Source organism: Nycticebus coucang, chromosome 13 (genome assembly GCF_027406575.1).
Source record: "Nycticebus coucang isolate mNycCou1 chromosome 13, mNycCou1.pri, whole genome shotgun sequence".
NCBI classification, from domain to species: Eukaryota; Metazoa; Chordata; class Mammalia; order Primates; family Lorisidae; genus Nycticebus; species Nycticebus coucang.
Window position 1 is genome coordinate 63,264,840 of NC_069792.1, and position 23,377 is coordinate 63,288,216.

The 23,377-nt window shown below is 39.2% G+C and overlaps 1 protein-coding gene and 1 non-coding gene across 5 annotated transcripts in view; both read right to left on the reverse strand.

The window, feature by feature from the left end:
• The window catches only part of ANKRD46 (ankyrin repeat domain 46), a 29,517-nt gene extending 8,170 nt beyond the window's left edge, over positions 1-21,347 (reverse strand). Inside the window, exon 1 of one of the 4 annotated variants that reach the window (XM_053558991.1) lies at positions 21,224-21,347. The gene's annotated coding sequence lies outside the window, so the exon portion shown is untranslated. Of the gene's footprint in view, positions 1-2,374; positions 2,428-21,068; positions 21,197-21,223 lie in introns of those variants that run through there. The other 3 variants (XM_053558992.1, XM_053558994.1, XM_053558990.1) reach the window with 3 other exon arrangements.
• Positions 182-288, reverse strand: LOC128564080 (U6 spliceosomal RNA). Its single transcript, XR_008373968.1, has one exon. It is a non-coding gene; the product is annotated as a U6 spliceosomal RNA (small nuclear RNA).
• Positions 21,348-23,377: the final 2,030 nt, after the last annotated feature.

Here is a 23,377-nt window from a genome sequence, read left to right on the forward strand (position 1 = left end):
TTAAATCATAGCTGTGTACATTAATGCAATTATGGGGTACAATGTGCTGGTTTTATATGCCATTTGAAATATTTGCATCAAACTGGTTAACATAGCCTTTACCACATTTTCTTAGTTATTGTGTTAAGACATTTATACTCGACACTTAGTAAATTTAACATCTACCCTTGTAAAATGCACCAAAAATATGGAACACTTCACAAATTTGCATGTCATCTTTGTGCAGGGGCCATGCTAATCTTCTCTGTATCATTCCGATTTTAGTATATGTGCTGCCGAAGCAAGCATTATTTGCTTCTTCTTGTATTTGAGATATTCTATACGGTAAAAAAAAAAAAAAACTACCTGCATAGAAATAACATGCTCAATAAGAACTTTATAGTTCTTTCATAGAAAGAGAAAGGCTTAGGAAAGTAATAAACTGAATTTAAAAATTGGAAATACTGTGAAATCAATTCATATTATCCTTCTTTTTGCAGTATTAATTCTATTCTGCTCTGTTCTGTGGTTTTCTCAATGCTAAATTCCCATCGTCTGAAGAATGTCAGGTGAAGAGGAAAGCATGTGTCTGGGAGTAGAGAGGCAGGACGAGAGCAGCACGCCCAGCGGGGTCCAATATCAGTCTCATCCCTTTGACTAACCAGATCACCAGACTGCCCACACCCACTGATGCTTCCCTGCCCCACTGGCATGCCTGAACGCTCAGAACATTCTGATTTAACAAAGTACAATCAACTAGGTCTCTCTCTTTCTTTTCCCTTTGGTTCATTTAAGAAAAAGTTACAGCCTATAAAAAGAAACTTTACTAAGAATTTGAAGAGAAAATAAAACAAGAAAGCAGAAAGGCGAGACTGATGCATTTATAGTGATGGCTGTCTTACTCTAAGGTTATCAAAGCTTAGTCACAGATGGGCTTTGCTTGCACAGTTTATCAGAAGAAATCCTTCTTTATGGAAAATGCATGAATGGATGCTAAACCTATCTATTTTTGTGCCTACCCTCAAGGGGATTCAGGAAAGCACGGCTGCTGAGTTTGGTGAGATTCTTGGCTCCTGGCTTCCCAGCAAAGCCACTGTCCCCTAGACCTGGGCGGCCTTACACGGGCAGGGGTGGCATTATCACATATTGGGTCCTGTTCTGAGGCAGGCATCATCTAGAGGCTTTTACTGAGTTTTACTTAACTCCATGGTAAGGTTAATTATACCTGAATTTCAGTGAGGAGCCACTGAAGGATCTTAAGCTGAGGAAGTGGCAGAGTCTTATTACTCTTTGAGGAAGACGACCTGATGGCGATATGGAGGGGCTGTATTGGAGAGGGGAAAGGAGCTGAATGGAAGGCGGGGAGATCAATCAGTAGGCAATTTAGTAATTTAGGCAAGAAATGACGACAGCCTGCTCTGACGCGGTGGTAGGTGGAAGAGGACATACTAGAGAGGAGCAGAGAAGATAGGATTGGCATAACTCAATGACTCATGAGATAAGAAAGGTGGGAAGGAACTGTCAAGGTTAATTCCAAATAAGAGACAAATCTGCTTAGGATTAGGAATTATAGAGATCAGCTCGGCGCCCATAGCACAGTGGTTACGGCGCCAGCCACCCGGCCTGGGCCTGCCAAACAATGATAACTGCAATAAAAAAATAGCCGGGCGTTGTGGCGGGCGCCTGTAGTCCCAGCTACTTGGGAGGCTGAGGCAAGAGAATCACCTAAGCCCGGGAGTTGGAGGTTGCTGTGAGCTGTGACGCCACAGCACTGTACTGAGGGCGACATAGTGAGACTCTGTCTAAAAAAAAAAAAAAAAAAAAAAAGAATTACAGGGATCAAGATAAAATAAACTTCATTTTATGATACTATATGTAATTTTTTAAAATTAACTCAGTGAGAAGAAATTACTCAATAAAATAGTCAAGAATTCTTTTTTGAAAGTAATCTATTTTTCCCTTACACTATTTATGGGATTGGATCACGAAGAAGACAAAGTTAGCACAAACCTTTTAAAAATAATACCATATTATCAAGGGCTTTTCAAGAGGTAATATGTTTTGATTAAATTCTGTACAAACAGATTACAAAAAACAATCTACTTGGTGTTTTTGATTTAAACACAGTAAGAATTCTTGTGGTTTGCAGACTGGGATTCTTCTGAATGTTGGCTCAGTAAAATAGACATTCTTGTCTATTTTTTTAGGTAAGAATAAGTGTAGTATATTTTGTCAGTTTCTCTGAGTCCTTGAGAAACAGCTAATCTTACTCCCATTTAGTAAATCTAATGACAAACATTTTTCATCTTCATCTCAGAACTGAATCTGCCCTAAAGCAAGGCCACAGTTTTCTGAAGGTTTTACATATTGTAAGTCCACAGTAGAAAATACTCACGCAAGCCTTAAGATGAGATCGTCTTTTCAGTGGTCACTCAGCAGTTTCTCTGGATTCTTTTCCTTTCTTTTTTTTTTTTTTTTTATTGTTGGGGATTAATTGAGGGTACAATAAGCCAGGTTACACTGATTGCAATTGTTAGGTAAAGTCCCTCTTGCAATCATGTCTTGCCCCCATAAAGTGTGACACACACCAAGGCCCCACCCACCTCCCTCCTTCCCTCTGTTTCCCCCCCATAACCATAATTGTCATTAATTGTCCTCATATCAAAATTGAGTACATAGGATTTATGCTTCTCCATTCTTGTGATGCTTTACTAAGAATAATGTCTTCCACTTCCATCCAGGTTAATACGAAGGATGTAAAGTCTCCATTTTTTTTAATGGCTGAATAGTATTCCATGGTATACATATACCACAGCTTGTTAATCCATTCCTGGGTTGGTGGGCATTTAGGTTGTTTCCACATTTTGGCAATTGTAAATTGAGCTGCAATAAACAGTCTAGTACAAGTGTCCTTATGATAAAAGGATTTCTTTCCTTCTGGGTAGATGCCCAGTAATGGGATTGCAGGATCAAATGGGAGGTCTAGCTTGAGTGCTTTGAGGTTTCTCCATACTTCCTTCCAGAAAGGTTGTACTAGTTTGCAGTCCCACCAGCAGTGTAAAAGTGTTCCCTTCTCTCCACATCCATGCCAGCATCTGCAGTTCTGAGATTTTGTGATGTGGGCCATTCTCACTGGGGTTAGATGATATCTCAGGGTTGTTTTGATTTGCATTTCTCTAATATATAGAGATGATGAACATTTTTTCATGTGTTTGTTAGCCATTCATCTGTCGTCTTTAGAGAAAGTTCTATTCATGTCTCTTGCCCATTGATATAAGGGATTGTTGGCTTTTTTCATGTGGATTAATTTGAGTTCTCTATAGATCCTAGTTATCAAGCTTTTGTCTGATTGAAAATATGCAAATATCCTTTCCCATTCTGTAGGTTGTCTCTTTGCTTTGGTTATTGTCTCCTTAGCTGTACAGAAGCTTTTCAGTTTAATGAAGTCCCATTTGTTTATTTTTGTTGTTGTTGCAATTGCCATGGCAGTCTTCTTCATGAAGTCTTTCCCCAGGCGAATATCTTCCAGTGTTTTTCCTATGCTTTCTTGGAGGATTTTTATTGTTTCATGCCTTAAGTTTAAGTCCTTTATCCATCTTGAATCAATTTTTGTGAGTGGGGAGAGGTGTGGGTCCAGTTTCAGTCTTTTACATGTAGACATCCAGTTCTCCCAACACCATTTATTGAATAGGGAGTCTTTTCCCCCAAGGTATGTTCTTGTTTGGTTTATCAAAGATTAGGTGGTTGTAAAATGTTAGTTTCATTTCTTGGTTTTCAATTCCATTCCAAGTGTCTATGTCTCTGTTTTTGTGCCAGTACCATGCTGTCTTGAGCACTATGGCTTTGTAGTACAGACTAAAATCTGGTATGCTGATGCCCCCAGCTTTATTTTTGTTACAGAGAACTGACTTAGCTATACGGGGTTTTTTTCCGGTTCCATACAAAATGCAGAATCATTTTTTCCAAATCTTGAAAGTACGATGTTGGTATTTTGATAGGAATGGCATTGAATAGGTAGATTGCTTTGGGAAGTATAGACATTTTAACAATGTTGATTCTTCCCATCCATGAGCATGGTATGTTCTTCCATTTGTTAATATCCTCGGCTATTTCCTTTCTGAGGAGTTCATAGTTTTCTTTATAGAGGTCCTTCACCTCCTTCGTTAGGTATATTCCTAGGTATTTCATTTTCTTTGAGACTATGGTGAAGGGAGTTGTGTCCTTAATTAGCTTCTCATCTTGACTGTTATTGGTGTACACAAAGGTTACTGACTTGTGGACATTGATTTTATATCCTGAAACATTACTGTATTTTTTGATGACTTCTAGGAGTCTTGTGGTTGAGTCTTTGGGGTTCTCTAAGTATAAGATCATGTCGTCAGCAAAGAGGGAGAGTTTGACCTCCTCTGCTCCCATTTGGATTCCCTTTATTTCCTTGTCTTGCCTAATTGTATTGGCTAGAACTTCCAGCACTACGTTGAATAGTAAAGGTGACAGAGGACAACCTTGTCTGGTTCCAGTTCTAAGAGGAAAAGCTTTCAGTTTTACTCCATTCAGTAAAATATTGGCTGTGGGTTTGTCATAGGTAGCTTCAATCAGTTTTAGAAATGCGCCACCTATGCCTATACTCTTCAGTGTTCTAATTAGAAAAGGATGTTGGATTTTATCAAATGCTTTTTCTGCATCTATTGAGAGGATCATGTGATCTTTATTTTTGCCTCTGTTAATATGGTGGATAACGTTTATAGACTTGCGTATGTTAAACCAGCCTTGCATCCCTGGGATGAAGCCTACTTGATCATGATGAATGACTTTTTTGATGATAAGCTGTAATCTATTGGCTAGGATTTTGTTGAGAATTTTTGCGTCTATGTTCATGAGTGAGATTGGTCTGAAATTCTCCTGTTTGTTTGGGTCTTTTCCTGGTTTTGGTATCAGGGTGATGTTTGCTTTATAGAATGTGTTGGGGAAGATTCCTTCTTCCTCATTTTTTTGGAATAAATTCTGCAGTACAGGAATAAGCTCTTCCTTGAAGGTTTGATAGAATTCTGGTGTGAAGCCATCTGGACCAGGGCATTTTTTGGTTGGAAGATTTTATTGTTTCTTTGATCTCAGTGCTTGAAATTGGTCTGTTCAGGAGCTCTATTTCTTCCTGGCTGAGTCTAGGGAGAGGGTGTGATTCCAAATATTGATCCATTTCTTTCACATTGTCAAATTTCTGGGCATAGAGTTTCTGGTAGTATTCAGAGATGATCTCTTGTATCTCTGTGGGATCAGTTGTTATTTCCCCTTTATCATTTCTGATTGAGGTTACTAGAGATTTTACTTTTCTATTCCTCGTTAGTCTGGCCAATGGTTTATCTATTTTATTTATTTTTTCAAAAAACCAACTCCTTGTTTCATTAATTTTCTGAATGATTCTTTTGTTTTCAATTTCATTGATCTCTGATTTGATTTTGGATATTTCTTTTCTTCTACTGAGTTTAGGCTTAGATTGTTCTTCTTTTTCCAATTCTATAAGATCTCTTGTGAGATTGTTGATGTGCTCTCTGTCTGTTTTTTGAATGTAGGCATCTAAAGCGATGAATTTTCCTCTCAAAACTGCTTTTGCAGTATCCCACAGGTTTTGGTAGCTTGTGTCTTCATTGTTGTTATGCTCAAGGAAGTTAATGATTTCCTGTTTTATTTCTTCCTTCACCCATCTGTTATTCAACAGAAGATTGTTTAGTTTCCATGCCTTTGGGTGGGGTCAAGCATTTTTGTTAGAGTTGAGTTCCACCTTTAGTGCCTTATGGTCTGAGAAGATACAAGGTAAAATTTCAATTCTTTTGTTTCTGTTGATATTTGTTTTGTGTCCCAGGATATGATCAATTTTGGAGAATGTTCCATGGGGTGATGAGAAGAATGTATATTCTTTATCTTTGGGATGGAGTGTTCTATATGCGTCTATCAAGCACAGTTGTTCTAGGGTCTCATTTAGGTCTCTTATATCCTTGTTTAATTTCTGTTTAGAGGTTCTGTCCAGCTCTGTAAGAGGAGTGTTAAGGTCCCCTGTTATGATGGTATTATCAGATATCATATTGCTCAGACTGAGTAAGGTCTGCTTCAAGAATCTGGGAGCATTTAAATTGGGTGCATAGATATTTAGAATTGAAATGTCTTCTTGTTGTATTTTTCCCTTGACCAATATAAAGTGACCATCTTTGTCTTTTTTGACTTTAGTTGCTTTAAATCCACATGAATCTGAAAATAAGATTGCAACTCCTCTTTTCTTCTGAATTCCATTTGCCTGAAAAATTGTCTTCCAACCCTTGACTCGGAGCTTTAATTTGTCTTTTGAAGCCAGGTGTGTTTCTTGCAGACAGCAAATGGATGGCTTGTGTTTTTTAATCCAGTCAACCAATCTATGTCTCTTCAGTGGGGAATTCAAGCCATTAACATTTATTGAGATAATTGATAAGTGTGGTAGTATTCTATTCGTCTTATTTTGTGAGAGTCCATTGCTTAGTTTTATCTTTTGCATCAGTGTGGAGGTTTGGTTCTGTCCTTTAATTTCTGAGTTCTTACTTTGCTGCTGATCCATTGTGGTGGTCAGTGTGCAGAACAGGTTGAAGTATTTCCTGTAGAGCTGGTCTTGTTGTGGCGAATTTCCTCAATGTTTGTATATCCGTAAATGATTTGATTTCTCCGTCAATTTTGAAGCTTAGCTTAGCAGGGTACAGAATTCTGGGCTGGAAATTGTTCTGTTTAAGTAGATTAAAGGTAGATGACCATTGTCTTCTTGCTTGGAAAGTTTCATTAGAGAAGTCTGCGGTCAATCTGATGGATTTGCCCCTGTAGGTCAACTGGCGCTTACTCCTGGCAGCTTGCAGAATCGTTTCTTTTGTCTTGACTTTGGACAGGATCATCACAATGTGTCTTGGAGAAGCTCGGTCAGAGTTGAGGCGACCTGGGGTCCGATAGCCCTCTGAAAGCAGTGTGTCAGAATCTTTGGTGATATTTGGGAAATTTTCTTTTATAATATTCTCTAGTATGGTTTCCATTCCTCTGGGGCATTCTTCTTCCCCTTCTGGAATTTCTATAACTCGTATGTTGGAACGCTTCAGAAAGTCCCATAATTCTGACAGTGAACGTTCTGCTTTCTCTCTCTTCTTTTCTGCCTCTTGTACTATCTGAGTTATCTCAAAAACTTTGTCTTCTACCTCTGAAATTCTTTCTTCTGCATGGTCTAACCTGTTGCTGATACTTTCCATTGCATCTTTAAGTTCCCTGATTGACTGTTCCAGTTCCTTCAGCTCTGCTATATCCTTTTTATATTCTTCATATCGTTCATCTCTGATTTGATTCTGTTTTTGGATTTCCTTTTGGTTATTTTCCACTTTATTAGCAGTTTCCTTCATTGTTTCCATCATTTCTTTCATTGTTTTCAACATGTGTATTCTAAATTCCCTTTCTGTCATTCCTAACATTTCTGTATAGGTGGAATCCTCTGCAGTAGCTACCTCATAGTCCCTTGGTGGGGTTGTTCTGGACTGGTTCTTCATGTTGCCTGGAGTTTTCTGCTGATTCTTCCTCATGGGTGATTTCTTTTATCTGTTTCCTTGCCCTAATTTTCCTTTCACTTCCTCTTGCTCTTTAAGTTCTCGTGCCTGTGGAAGTTGCGGGCGGTTTTAGACGGATTGAACATACGCGACCACTTGCCGGTTTTCCACTGTTTTAGTCCTCCTCTTGGGGTCCAGAAGTCTCTCACTGACTCCCTGTATTCTCTCAGGGGTGATGATAGGCAGATCCCACCAGTCAGAGATGCCTGGAGTCCTATATCCCCAGACTCACGGTGCCCAGATGCAAGGAAGCTGTTAATCGGCTGCCATCTTGCTCCGCCTCCTCTCTGGATTCTTAAGAAGGTTCAACAAAAATAATGCTGTAATGTGCCCGCCAGGTTCTATATAGTAAATAGAAATTTCAGTTATAATAAAGGTGTGACATGAAAAAGAACTTGCTGTTCTATTAGATATAGGCTAGCAGGGCCTGCAGATAGTAACCAGAAAAATCTGTGGGTGAGGCATCAACTTCTGAGACTAGTCAAGTGCCTGACAGGTAATAAGGTAGCAGTGGAAAGGAAGAAAAAAAGGAGCTGCTTTGTTTCTCCCAACAAGAAAGCATGTAAAAATAGATAAATGAAATTATGTGCCATCAAGGGAGAACAAACTGGGCTCTGAGAATTCATTCTTCAGTTATTATTTGAATTCAGAATGTACATTTTTCATGTTATAAATGGAGGCTACTTCCCAGGTTAGTCCACAAAACTATTTTGAGAAATAAAATACTATTTGTAATAGGGGGGAAAGAGTAAAAACAACCAATATTTATATTTACACCAAACCAATATTTATATTTACACCATACTTTTAAGAAAAAATATTTCTAATCTATCTTGAATGCTGGTACTTAATTTCCTTAAATCTGTTCCTGAGATTGTCCTTTCCCCTTTTTTCAGTGTGAAGGAAAATCTGGCTCAAATCTATCTGTAGTAGTCTCCACACAGCCAGCCCCTGCCCATCCCCACACTGTGGTGCCCTCCACTCTCACACTGCTGTCCTTGTCAGGGCCCACTCAAGTGCACCTCTGCGCATCAAGACTATGTGGTTCCCCTGTCTCCCCACTCAACTCTTCTCTGGAGGGACCACAGACCACAAAAAAGGCAACATTAATTCACTAAGCATTTACCGTGTGCCTGAAATGGGCCAGATACCATGCTAAATGGTAAGATATAAAATCCAAATCCTAAATTCATGGTCAGGTTGAAACTCAGGTTAACTTTTAACTGGTCATTCGTGCTCACTGTTACCAAACCTCTTTAAATAAATTTATATAAAGAAATAATTAATGGTATTTTACGAAGCTCCGTTTACAATCTGTAAGTCAGGGTCTATCATAAGGGCTATCAGTGCCAGGCTGTGCCTGATGACAGTGACTCACAAAATGCACGTGAGGATCAGTCCACAGAAGTATCAGCAAACATGATGAAGACCTGATAATGCACAAACTGCCCTCTTCTATTCTGTCCTAGTTTTCTGTGAGGCCGTAACTATCAATTCAAACAAACTTCATATCATTTAGCCACTTAATTTGATTTCCTTAAACAAACATTCTGAATTCACCCAAAACCTAGTACTGTCCTCTCTTGTCCTCACCACCGAAGCAGTCTTCATGATTAAGGCCTCCCTCCAACATAGGATTTGGTCTCAACTTTCTTTTCTTTTCTTCCTTTTTCTTTTTTTTTGAGACAGACTAAAAAAGAACAAAGTTTTAGAAAGCCAGAGGGAAATTGCTATACAGAAATAAGTGATTACATTATTACTATTTTTTTGAGACAGAGTCTCACTTTGTCACCCTCAGTAGAGTGCTGAGGTGTCATAGCTCACAGCAACCTCCAACTCTTGAGCTCAAGTGATCCTCTTGTCTCAGTTTTTCTATTTTTAGTAGAAAGATGGGGGTCTTGCTCAAACTCATGAACTCAAGCAATCCACCTGCCTCAGCCTTCCAGAGTGCTAGGATTATAGGCGTGAGCCACCATGCCTTGCCGCAAGCCTCAATTTTCAATTTAAAATGGTCCAAGTGAGGTCTTCTGAAGCGAGTTCACATTATGAAAATAATAAATTTTGCTTTTCAACTGGAGATAGAATTACAGATCATATAGCTATACCCCAATAATTCTAATGTTCTCTACAATCCACGAGATTTATACTTCTTCCTTCACACTCCAACTCCCAGAAACCACTACTTTTGCCTTCAGTTTCTGTAATTCTGTCATCTCAATAATGCTGTTAAAAATAGAACCATATAGTACCATACATGGAACCTTTTGGGAATGTCTTTTTCATTTTGCATAATGTCTGGAGAGTCACGTAAGTTGTATCAACAGTTTGTTTCTTTTTTATTGCTGAGTACTATCCCATAGTACGGATATACCAGAGTTTCTTTAACCTTTACCTGCTGAAGGACATCTGGTTGTTTTCAGCTTTGGCTATTATGTGAAAGCTTCTACAAATATTTTTGTACAGGTTTTTGTGTGAATGTAAGTCTTCATTACCCCAGATAAATGGTCAGGAGTGCAAGTTCTGGGTCATGAAAGACTGTTGAGTATGAACGTACCTGTATCTCCCATGAAAAAGAGAACATGAGGTCAACTTTCCAGTCATTTGTCTGGGCGTCAGGTTATTTATGGAAGATCTTGCACAATAAAGCATTTGTAAGGGGCACAGGTGGATGCCCTGGTGTTAACCAAAGGGAGTGTTTAAAAAGAACCTGGCACAAGCCGAGTGAGAGGCATGAAGAGGGGGTGAACCGTGAACTAGTAGCTTTTAAGAGTCACTGAGGGCCAAGCCAGTGAATGAAAGTGAAAGCTAAACATGCTGCTGCCTGCTTTCACAGGGGGAGAAAGCAGGAAGGAGAGCGAGATGACGCTGACTCTCCTCCAGGGGCTACTCTCAGGAATGTGCCAGGGAGAGGCCGTTTTCGTACTCTAAGAGCCTCTAAGAGGCCTTGGCTACTCCACTCAGAATGTGTCTGGAGGAGGACTGCCTGGTTTGAACCGCAGCTCAGCTACTTAATAGCTATATGACTTAGCACTCAAAAAATAATAGTTATTATCCTTCCTAGACCCGGTACAATTCTGGAGAGACGGTTCCCTCCTGTATTGAAGAAAGCTTACATAGACAGAGCCCTGAGCCCCTGGTAACAGAGCAGCTGTGGCAATGGGGTGACATCTAGTGGGGAGTGAAAACCTCCAAGAAAGAAAAAAAAGAACAGGCCTAGTACAAGAACAGTGAATATGGAAATTGCCAAGCCCCAGAAAGCACGCTTGTTGTTAACCAGGACCCTGGTTCCTAAGGGAAAGTGTCCGTAAGGGACAGTATGCATTGACTGGTTCAGAGACAGACTAGCAGGGACTGTGAAAAGCACAACTCTGAGGTCAGGTTTTAGAAGACTGGGGCAGCCTGACATTTAAAACTCACTCCGTGCTCTGTGGCCCTGCTCAAGAGACTTCATGAGAATGGAGTCACTCAGCAACAAGAGCCCTAATGTCAACCCAGATAACAAAATAATAATGAAATTTTTGTGGAAGCTTATCATTCACTGACTTGACAAAAAGTTCTTCCTAGTAGTATTTTTGTTTTGTATCTCAAACCTAGATCCACAATCTTAGGTCAATCCACAAAACTTTAAAGTAGTATTCTTGATGGTTAAGAACTAAGGAAGACATATTCTATTTTATTATATACTTACTACATCATAACTTTAAGTTGTTCTCCTGTATCCACTATCTACAAGAATACCTAACACCCTGATCTATTTTTCATTTTGAAAAGTCACTGGGAGAGGCAAGACTAAGAGCTACAGTATTGGTTCAAATGGACCAACTGTATGCATACACAGCAATCTGATCAAAGCATCAGACATTTCAGCAAAATGCAAGGAAAAAATAGCACAGCAGGAGAGGTACCCGATTAGCGCTTATTACCTTCACCATTTTCTAATGTCAAAGAACAGTACTAAAACTGAGAAAATAAATGATATACAGTTAATGTAACTACATTATCTGGATTTTCTATATTACTTGATTATTTTTATCCTTTTAAAAGGATACAGTTGTCTCAACATATAAAACATCCTCAAAGAACAATAAAACAAGAACTTTCAATGAAGTCATTAAATCCTAACTGCTAGTACTTTAAAATTACTGTTCTTAAAGCCTGAGCTACCCACAAACCTACAGATATGGAGGAAGAAAAAAAGCCATGTGTAGTGGGAGCTACACCTGGGTACACGTGGGCACAAAGCTATATAAAGGACACGAGAAACCAAAGAGGGGGACAGGTGATTCAAATTCATTAACATTCTCAGCCCATCAAAATGTAGCCAGTCTAGAAGAACTTTAAAATAATCCCTTGGGTCAAAATTTAGCTATCACAGTCGGTTCCTGGGCAATGTATTTAAATGACAGGGCACAGATGAGGTTGTCTAAGGGATGGCTGTGGAGCCGGTCTTATTTCACATGGGTGAATAATTTTACTGGGACAGCAATCTTGATGCAACGCTGTCTTTGCTCACATAACTTCCAAGATTCTGGTTTAAATGTGTAGTTCATCACCCACTGTGCTGGATTTAAGAACCTTATTTATTTTTTTGAAGATTGTATTAGAAGTGCATAGGAAGTAAATTCTACATGGCTAGGATTCCAATTTTTCATCTTTGAGCTATCTGTCCTAAATAAGGAGAAAATATGTGAATACTTACTTTGGGTTCTTAAAAAAGGAAAAAGGTCATCATCTTTCTGAAAGCATTCTAGCAAGTAAATAAAAGGAAGAACTGAGAATAATATTCTTTCAGGATATCTCAACACTATAAAGAGGATTGGGAGGAGGAGGAAGAAAGAGAACCCTCAGAATTTCATTTCTAAGGCTCAAAAGTAACAAGTTCAAAAAGAGCAATTTTTAGGTAGATCTGGATCCACCAAAACAGAAGCATTTTTACTTTATATCAAAACCTGTGAGGAACTCAGATTATGTGGTGTTTCCAACATTGTAGTCTAATTTGGCTGTATCTAAAATTATTAATTTCATGATATCTTCATGTCAAGCTATGAATAACTTCATTAAGAAAGTAAAGATGAGATTAATTGGAAGTATGTGAATTATAGAGTGATATTAATAAAGGCCACCTCATTATATTAAGTTCATATAATAAAAGAGGTTAATCAGGAATTACTTAGTGATGTTTTTAGGGAACTAAGCTGAAGGAAAAGGGAAAAAGAATTCGTTTGTATGTCTGCTATTACTATGCAAACGATTGCTTAGAAACATTTGAGATACACAATATTTGACAATTTATTAAGTTATTATACTCCAGGCAGAGCTCTAAATGTTTTTCCGTAATAACTGATTTAATCCTCACAGCAACCCTACTAGTTAAGTACATACTATCACTATGCTCATTCCATGAGTAAAAAAAACCAAGTCCCTAAGTTTGTTTCATAAGATTCTTTTATTTAGAGAATCAAATCTTCATCAAAGATTACATGAGGGGAAACGTTACTGTACACATTTCAAATTAACTCTTTATAAACATTTCATTCAAAGTGAACTTTTTTAAACTGCAAGAAAACAGTATCTGGAAGTGTTTCTTACTTCTTAGGAAATAAGCCTTGCACACATATTTTGAATTAACTCTTTGTAATCATATCATACAAAGAAAACTTTGTTTGAGACAGAGCCTCAAGCTGTCACCCTGGGTAGTGCTGTGTGGCGTCACAGCTCACAGCAACCTCCAACTCCTGGGCTCAAGAGATTCTCTTGCCTCAGCCTCCCAAGTAGCTGGAACTATAGGTGCCCGCCACAACACCCGGCTATTTTTTGGTTGTAGTTGTCATTGTTGTCTGGCAGGTCAGATTCGAACCCACCAGCTCTGGTGTATGTGGCTGGCACCCTAGCCACTGAGCTACAGGCGCTGAGCCCAAAGAAAACTTTTTCAAGTGTGGGAAAACAAAAATAAAATATATGGATATGTCTTCTATTGTATAGGAAAGTGAGTAAAGGAATTCCCAGACTCAATATTCTCAAGTATTTTTTATTGGCTTGGATAACAAGAAAATACTTTAACCTAAATTTTTCTTTCTTCATCAGGAAATCAAAAAATGCTAAACAAGGACTTCTGATATATATTATCTATATTATTTAACTACTACTTGTTTGCATTATTAGAATTTAGTTACAATTCAACTTTTAGAAAAGATACTAGATTAAACCAAAATTAACTGTTCACAAAAGGAATGCTGGTTATTTAGAACTTTTATTTTATTCCAACACCTTTTGGTATTTTCCTAAATCTTTACTATATAAATCTACCACACTGAAAATTCTTAGCAAGGGAATTTTTCCCTAGGAAGTTTCCAGTTTATAATCTATAATCATATAATAAAGATGTTAAATAACCACTGAGAAATCAATCTGAATTCTTTCATAAACATGTATTAGTTATGTAACAAGAGTTATTTAATTCTGTAAAAATCATTTTTTTCTAGCAACAGTACTTTATTTATATGGCCTAATGGTGCCACCGTGTGGCCTACCTAGGCCTCAAGTTCAACTATAGCGTCTGTCTAGTACAGGTATAAACCAAGAGGAGTACCTTCACCTTTCTGTTTCATTTCAGTTACTTACATTATAATTCTCCCTAGTTGTAAATCTGTGAAAATCCAGAGTTGAGATAAAGTTCAATTTTCCTTTTAAAAAAAGTTTATCAAGAAAATTAATAGCACAAATATGATTCCAGGGCTGTTCAAATCCTAAACCTTATTAAGCCCACCTTAGCAGACTTAATTTATATAGGAGATTTAATTTATATAAAGTGTTACTTAAGTGGCATTCTTACTTATCCATTTATTCAGTATTGTTTCAAAATCTAAAAACTACAATTTTTGCAAAATATTCTTATTTTTTGAATAGTCTACAAAATTTATTTATTTATTTTAAATTTTATTAAATCATAGCTGTGTACATTGATATAATCATGGGGCATCATTCACTAGCTTCACAGACCGTTTACCAAGTTTCACATATACTCTTGTAAGATGCACCGCTGGTCTAATCCCACCAATGAACAGTCTACAAAATTTAAACCAAACTTCACCTCAAGTAAGTTTGAAGGTGTAAGATTTATTGTGTTTTTAGAGGGCTAGGTGTGGTGGTGCACCCCTATAATCGCAGCACTCTGGGAGGCTGAAGTGGGTGGATTGTCTCAGCTCAGTAGTTCAAGATCAGCCTGAGAAAGAGCAAGACCCTGTCTCTAAAAACTAACCGGATATTGTGGTGGGCACTTATAGTCCCAGTTACTTGGGAGACTGAGGCAAGAGGATCACTTGAGTCCAAGAGTTTAAGGTTGCTGTGAGCTATGACATCACAGCATTCTACTGAGGGCAACAAAGTGAGACTGTCTCAAAAAAAAAAAAAATGTGTTTTTAGAAGAAATTTAACTACAGCCCTGTGTCACTTACTGACAGGGCTACATTATGATACAGGGATACATATATACAATGTGTCCTCAGGTGATTTGGTCATTATGTGAACATCATAGAGCCTCCTGAGGTTCTTACATAAACCTACTTGTATCTACTATACTTCTAACATACATGACTGCAGTCTGTGAAATTTTTAGAATTAGAAGGCTATTCAGGATCATCTAACCCAATCTCATTATTTAACAAACAAGGATACTGAGAACCAGCAAAGTTGTAACTATACTTGACATGGTATCACTCACTTCTAAGGTTCTAGTCCTATTCACGATTCATAATGACACTTCAGTATGATGGACCACATATAAAATAACTGGTGGTCCCATAATATTATATCATAACACATAATTCTTTTCATAAATTGTTGGGTTTGATTTGCTAATATTTTACTGATGACCAATACCTGTCTGTGGTTTTCTTTTCTTGTGGTATCTTTGTCTTATCTTGGTATTAGGGGAATTCTGGCCTCATGGAATGAGTAAAGAGAGATTCCCTCTGCTTCTGTTTTCTGAAAGGGGTTGTAGAGAATTGGCATAATTTCTTCCTTCAAGGTTTGGTAGAATTCACCAATGAACCCAACTGGGCCTGATGCTTCTTTAGAAGGTCATTACTTTTTATTCAACTTCTGAATAAGCCAATTCAGATGGTCTTTTTCTTTTTGTGTGAATTTTGGTAGATGTGTCTTTCAATGAACTGGTCCATTTCATATAGGTTATTAAGAATATGGGCACACAGCTGTTAAAGTATTCCTTTATTATCCTTTTAGTGCCCAGGGAATCTGTAGTGATGGCCTCTCTTTCATTTTTGATATTAGTAATTTATGTCCTGTTTTCTCAGCCTGGCTAGAGGCTTATAGATTTTATTGATGTTTTCGAAGAACCAGGTTTTGGTTTTGTTAATTTTTTCTATGATTTCCCATTTTCAATTTTACTGATTTGTGCTCTAATTCTTCCTCTTCTTCTTCTTATTTTTTTGAGACAGAGTCTTGCTCTGTCACCTGGGCTAGAGTGCCACGGTCTCAGCCCAGTTCCTTGACTCATGAGACTCCTTGGCTCATACAATCCTCCTGCCTTAGCCTCACTAGTAGCTGGGACTAGAGGTCATGCCACCATACCTGGCTGATTTTTCTATTTTTGCTCTTGATCAGGCTGGTCTTCAGCTCCAGAGCTCAAGCAATTCTCCCACCTCAGCCTCCCAGTGTGCTAGAATTATGGGAATAAGCCACCACACCCAGCTTGAAAATGATTTTAAATAGGTAAATCTTTTACAAAACCACAATTGTATCCTTTGTGGAATCCCTACACAAAACCCAATTCTCTATTTTTCTTTTAAGAAATCTACAAAATATATTCAGTAGAACAGTACTGATATGGCAAATTCAATATTATAGCTCAAAGTTCTTTCATATTTAAAGGATAAAAACAAAAGAAAGTCAACATGAAGTCAATGTAAAAAAGTTCTGCACTGTAAGGGAAAAGGTACATCAGTTCTATCTGGAGTAAAGCACACCACTGAAAATTACTTACAAGAAGAAATTGAAAAAATTCCACAAAAATAATGTGCTCTCAGGAATATACAAAAAATTAACTCAGTATGAAGAAAAAATAGTATTAAGAAGCACATTGGGACTTAAAAAAAACAGCAACAACAAAAATCCAAATTGTAAGCAGTAAGAAAATCAGAGGTGGAAGGGGCTAACTTATTAAAAAGCTATGCAAATGAAAAAAAGTTTCAAAGGAGTGTGAGATGACAGCTGTGAAAACTGGAAAGTCAATCCAACCCATGAAAATTTCCAAGGAACAAAACAAGAACAAAAAAAAATGCACAAAGCTAAACAACAACAAAAAAGAATTCAATCCACAGATCGAAAGACATATCATCTTTCAGATAAAATTAATGGGTTAAAGCAATCAATAGATCTAGACCTGAACTTTGAAATGCTTTATTTAATCATTTAAAATCTCCACACTCCAATACAGGTAGCTATATTTGCTATGGAAAAGGCACATATTATCTGTGGTCAAAATGGGGTAAACCTGGCATTTATTGTACCATAGGAAGATATTTGCATACCTCGCAGGAGCACTTTCCTTGCTTGATTATTTTGTATTTGGGTTTGGGCATTAACCTGCTGAAGGTAGAAACAAGCATGCAAATTCACTTCTTCAGATAAAAATAGGCCTTTTTTATACACTTACTACATATTTAAACCAAGGTGCCTTACTTAACCCATATTATTATTTACTTTCAATGAAGTATCAGTCTTAATATCTTTAAAGTAACAACAGACACAGTTTTGTTTTGTCGGTTATTAATTCTTATAACAGAAATTATCTTATACCAATTCCTATTTTTTAACATACCCCAGTAACATAGTTGTTTATTATCAAGTATTATGTACTGTATGTAATTGTATGTTATACTTTTTTTACTTTTGTCAATTCTTAATACTACTGAGACAGCATATGTCAAAATTAATTCTGATTCTCAATTTTTGTGTCTGTTTTGCTTTCAAATACAGTTTGTAGCACTCCTGAGTTAGCTTTTTTTTTTTTTTTTTTTTTTTTGTGGTTTTTGGCCGGGGCTGGGTTTGAACCCACCACCTCCAGCATATGGGAGTTAGCTTTTAACCTAAAGAAAAAAAGATAAGTGATAAAAGAACATATACCACCCAAGAATTTTTATGGGCCCGGAAACGTATTATGTAAAAAGAATAAGTTTTCATTGTATAGTGGTTTAGAAAGTTAATTATAAATTATTGTTAGCAGTAGTATAGTTATTTTATTTCCACCAGACATTGATAAAACAATCCAAGTCTAGTTCCTAAGTAGTTGAGGTTAGAAATAAAAATTACTTACTGTGAGAATGACAACAGGGCTTTCAAATATTGATATGAAAAATTTATAGCTAGCTTCTTCCAAAGAACTGTCCATACTTGCAGTCTCTAATTCCTCTCCTCCTACTCTTTTGAAACCACACCAATCCGGTTTTCTCCCTTACTACCCTCTTGAAAGTGCTCTTGCAAGGTACCCAAACACCTTCCTATGCTTATCTCCTGGTTAACATCTTACTTGACTTTTCTATCAGCAGGAGGTGATAAACAGCCATTCCCCACATTGCAAATGAGACAGGTCCTGTAGGTTTGTTCTTAAGTCAGCATGTAAGTTGAAGAGGTACATCTACCTATTCCTTATAATAGCTTGTTGATAAGAGCAAGTTGTAGTACATCAGCGGGATGTTTCTAACTCCAGGACTTAGGGTAGTTGGCTGCTTTCTCCTTGAAACACACTCTTCAGGGGCCTGCAGCACTCCATTCTCACCTCCTTTTCCTCCTACTTTCAAAAGCTTCTCCTTGTCAGTCTCCTTTGCAGCTCTTAATCTCTCCCATCTCTGAACATGGACAGCTCCAGGGTTCAAGCCTCACTTTTCAGCCTAGCCCTCACAGCCTCCTAGCTTTAAACACTACCCTGTGCCAGTGACTCCCAAATTCTGATTTCCAGTTGTACCTTTCCCTTGAACTGCAGTCTCTATAACACAACCTGAACAGGCACCTTGAACCTGATAAAACTAAACCCCAGATTCCTGTTCCATCCATCTCCACCCAGGCTAAGCCCATGAATTGTGCTTCACTCTTCCTCCCACCCTCCACATCCAATGCATCAGCAAATCTTGTCAGAAAGACCAACAATATGGAAGCTTCTTATGCTTCTCTTCTACCACCTGGTCTAAGCCACCATCCTCTCTCACTTGGATTACTGCACTAATCTCCTCCCTGCTCTCCATGTACAGTCCATTCCAAACACAGCAGCCCGAAGCCCTTTAAAACTCTTAAGGCAGATTCCCTCACTTCTCTGCTCAAAACCCTCTACCTACCTACCTTCGCAGAGTAAAAGCCAAGTCTTTACCAGGACTGATTAGCTCTCTGACCTCCACCAGCCTCTGTCCCCTCAAACTCACAGCCTCATGCTGTCTTCCAAGACTGGTAGGTTCTCGGCTTTTGTACTTACCCGGTGTGCCTTTCCTAGACAGCCGCATGGCTCTCCTTACTTTTAAACTGCATTTGCTCCTTCCCAGGTGCTTCCTAGCCCCCTTTGCTACTTTAATTTCCTTCTCAGTAATTGTTAGCATCTGACTGAAAATACTTTAATTTTAACTTCTTAAAGATTACCTTCCCCTAGTGGAACGTTAGCTCCATGGGGACAAAGACTTCATTTTGTTCATTCTTACACCCCCAGTGCTTAGCACAGAGCCTCGCCATGGAAGGTGCTCAATGCATATTGACTATATGAATGCTGAAGATACAAATTTTTTTTAATTGTTAAATCATAGCTGTGTACATTAGTGCAATCGCCTGTACCCATTCTAAGATGCACCATAGATGTGGCCTACCTATTACCCTCCCTCCACTGAAACCTCCCCCCTCCCTTCCCCTTCCTTGGGAAGATACAAATTTTTAAAGCCCGATAAGGCCTACAGCTTTGGGTCACTCTAATATATCCATCCTCTTTCCACAATGGGAAATACAATTTCTCTTCTAACAAGGATAGGTACCATAGGAATCTTTTATCTCTTACAGTAACACAATTTCTCTAAATAACATACCCTAAATCTCTTCATTCCTCACTCCTTAGCCACTCCTCAATGCCTTTCCTACATCCTGTAAAATATTAAATTACTGTCACTGGAAAGTCTTTGATTTGCCTCCAGTTCTGCTAACATAATTTGCAAAGTGAACTCACTAAAAATGGTATGAAAACACAAATAATGTAGAAAAGTAATAAAGCTTGTTAACAACCAAACCAACGCATGCATCATATCAAATCAAATGGTACTGGAGTAGAACCTCAGCACAAGCTTAATTATAAATATAATACTTAATGAGCAAAGTTTTCCCTCACTAAACTCCTTTTAAAACTAAAAAGGAGTTAATATAGAATTTTTGCATTTAGCCATGAAAATTAAGACTGAGAGAAAATCAGTTCAGGTTACTAATCAAATTAATAAACATGCATCTCATGGAACACCACCATGTTCACTCGTTGCTAGCCTCTAACCTCAAACACCTTAATTTATAGGACTCTCTGTGCCTCAGTTTCCTTACCTGCTTAAGAGAAATGGTGCCTCATAGGGGCTGCTGCAAGGATTAAATAAAGGTACTAGGTGTTTAAAACCCTCCGCCGAGGTCTGACATACACTAGGCACTGAAGAGAGACAGTTATTACCATAACATAAAAATAACCCCAAAATAATGGTACACGTATTGCAGGTCTTTAAACGAATAAGCTCCTAGGTACCACTGTTACTTTTTAAAGAGTGAGAAGTGTTACTATCCAATGATATATTTTTATCTCATTATGCTCTGTAGCCAATTCTGAACATTGGGAAAGTTTAAGAAATAAATGTCTTTTTTTTTTCCCTCAAAGCAGAGCAGTGTTGGAGAATCTGGGGAGAAAACGATGGTGCTGCTGTTAGTATCACACGTCATTTCAGAGTGGACGTTTGTGATTACCTGAGCCCTGAGAGAGATGTGCAAATCCTGTCTTTTTACACGGACACCTTGGGGCCATGTGTCACTCTGGACAGCTCGCTCACATCTCAACAGCTTGGACTGCGGGCTGCTTATAATGTGCCACGTACTTTCCATGCGAACGCTGCACACATTTTGCCCCGGCCTAACACCTAGACGTGCAGCGCGGGCTTCCGTGCGGACCTCCGCCTTAACCGCGAGGGAGCGCACCCCGGCCGCGGCCCGCTAGTCCAGGCCGGCACCTCCGGCAGGCAACCACAGCTGTACGCTGCGAAAGCAAACGGGAGCCCTCAGAGGCCTTCTCCCCGCCCTCGCGAACACCACAGCCCGGGCGAAGCCACCTCGGACCCGCGGCCGCTTCTTCCACCCGGCTCCCTCCGGCCGCCACCCTCCCCCTGGCCCGGGTGGCTTCCCCCATTCAGAGCCCGCAGGGGTGACATCAAGTGGCTCCCGCCCAGGAGCTGCCCATCGCCCCGGCCCAGATACCTGCAACTCAGACGAGCAGCAGCGACAGCGGCAGCACCTCGGCCCAGATACCTGCGACTCAGACGAGCAGCAGCGACAGCGGCAGCACCTCTCGGCCCAGATACCTGCGACTCAGACGAGCAGCAGCGACAGCGGCAGAACCTCGGCCCAGATACCTGCGACTCAGACGAGCAGCAGCGACAGCGGCAGCACCTCCCGGTGGCGACGCCGGGCGGAGGGGACCGGGCAGCCGCAGAGGCAGACGGAACCCCCACGCTGGGCCAGAGCGGCCTGGTGCCGCGGCGGCCTGCGCGCCCCCTGCAGGTGGGCTGTCCGCACGGCAGTCGCCAGCTCTGAGTCAGGATGAACCTGCTCTGAATCAGGCAAAGTGCCAGAACCGTGGTTCCTTCCGGAGAAGAAAAAGTCTTTATCAGGAGCATTTTGCACTTTTCATTTGCTGTTCTAAATACGTATCCCACCCCCTCAGCTAAAGAGAGGCTTCAAAGGCTAGGAGAGTTTTAATAGGTGCTATAAGTATGAATTAATAGTTGCTGGCTGCCAGGTAGGTCTGCACAACCCAAACTGACATATTAATAACAGCAACCAGTGGCTGACGACTCTGATTCTAATTTGATCCTGCGTTAATGTTTTTTCAAAACGGTTTGAATATTTACATTTACTTTGTAGGATTCCTTGACCTACTGCAAGGTATGTATAGCCAAAACTAAAAATGTGGTGGGAAGTTCATTTACTGGCAATCCTTTCATGTAAAACGTTTTTTCGATTTACCAATTCCAGTTCTACCGCCAAGACGACTCCCCCACACACTGAGGGTCCGGTTCCTCTTCTGAATTCAGGCCACCCTCTCTAGGATGCCTCCTGACCATCCCCATCAAGGACCATCTCAGTCTGATAGTTTGTTCTGATAATGTTATGCAAATGTTTAAGATTATTGCCAAATTTGAGAAAATCTCAATCAAATTTCTTTAATATAAGAATTATACAATCTCAGGGGCATTTCATATTTTCCTGAGCAGCGACTGATAAATACTACTCTTAGAATTGATGTCCTCTTTGTGGTTGTGTATTACCTTTATAATATCTTAATTGAAACCTGTAAATTGTGCCAAATCAGCAAGGAATTTAAACCTTTTCCCAATATATGCATGATGATTCACTCTTTATTAACTGGCTTATCAAACCATGTGAGAGCCTATTTATTACTTCTCTTCAGAATTTTCTCTTCCTCTTCATGTCTGAAAAAATGTAGGGACTGTGAACACTGCTTGCTTCAAATGGTCCTCCTGCCTCAGCCTCCCAAGTCCCTGGAACTACAGGGAAGTGCCACTGAGCCCAGTTTAAGATAGCTTTTTCTTACCCATGAACTACATACATGCTGCATGTATTCTACGACTCCTTTAAGTCACCACTCCCGGGGACTTTGACACATTGGGTATTCGGAGTATTCTTGGAAGCCATTCCTACACTTGAGCAATAATTTAATGCTATGTGGAAGTGACCATGAATCTTATGAATGTATCTCTCCAGACGCAAACCAAAGTATCCTCCAACTGCCTTTCTGCTTAGCAGGTTCCCCAAATGCTTGTAGCCACTACCATGTTAGTCAACCAGGAGAAGTCAAGAGTTGAAAGACAGAGCAGCCTTAATCAATGGTAGGTACTTTATTTTTTCCCTTTTTATTTGTACAAATTTAATTTATGCAGTACATGTGCAGTTTTGTTCATGCATACATAGTGTAGTGGTCAAGTCAGGCCAACCAAATTACACACATTATACCCATTTGTAGTTAAAGTATTTTCATTTTGCAAGCTTTACTTTTGTACCATGACCATGTGAGTACATTTCCAGACTGCCTCCCAGGGTTTTGGAAGGGGCCTGTGCAAGGGAGGGATGTGCATGTATTAGTTTCCTATTGTCATTGTAACAAATTACCATAAATGTAATGATACGGAACAACACTAATTATTTTACAGTTCAGGAGGTCAGAAGTTCAAAATTAGTTTCACTGAGCTAAAATCAAAGTGTAGGCTGGGCTGCATTCCCTCTGGAAGCTCTCTGAAGAATCTATTTCCAGGCTGTCTCCAGCTTCTAGAGTCTGCCTAAATTCTCTGGCTAGTAGCCCCCTTCCTACATCATCAAATCCAGAAGGGTAGCATCTTTTCTTCTCTCTGACCTCTGCTTCCATCTTTATATTTTATCTAACTGTGACTCTCCAGTCTCCTTAAAAGGACTCTTGTGCTTATGCTGGGCACATCTGGATAATCCAAAATGTTCTCCCCATCTCCAGATCATTAATTTTAATCACGTTT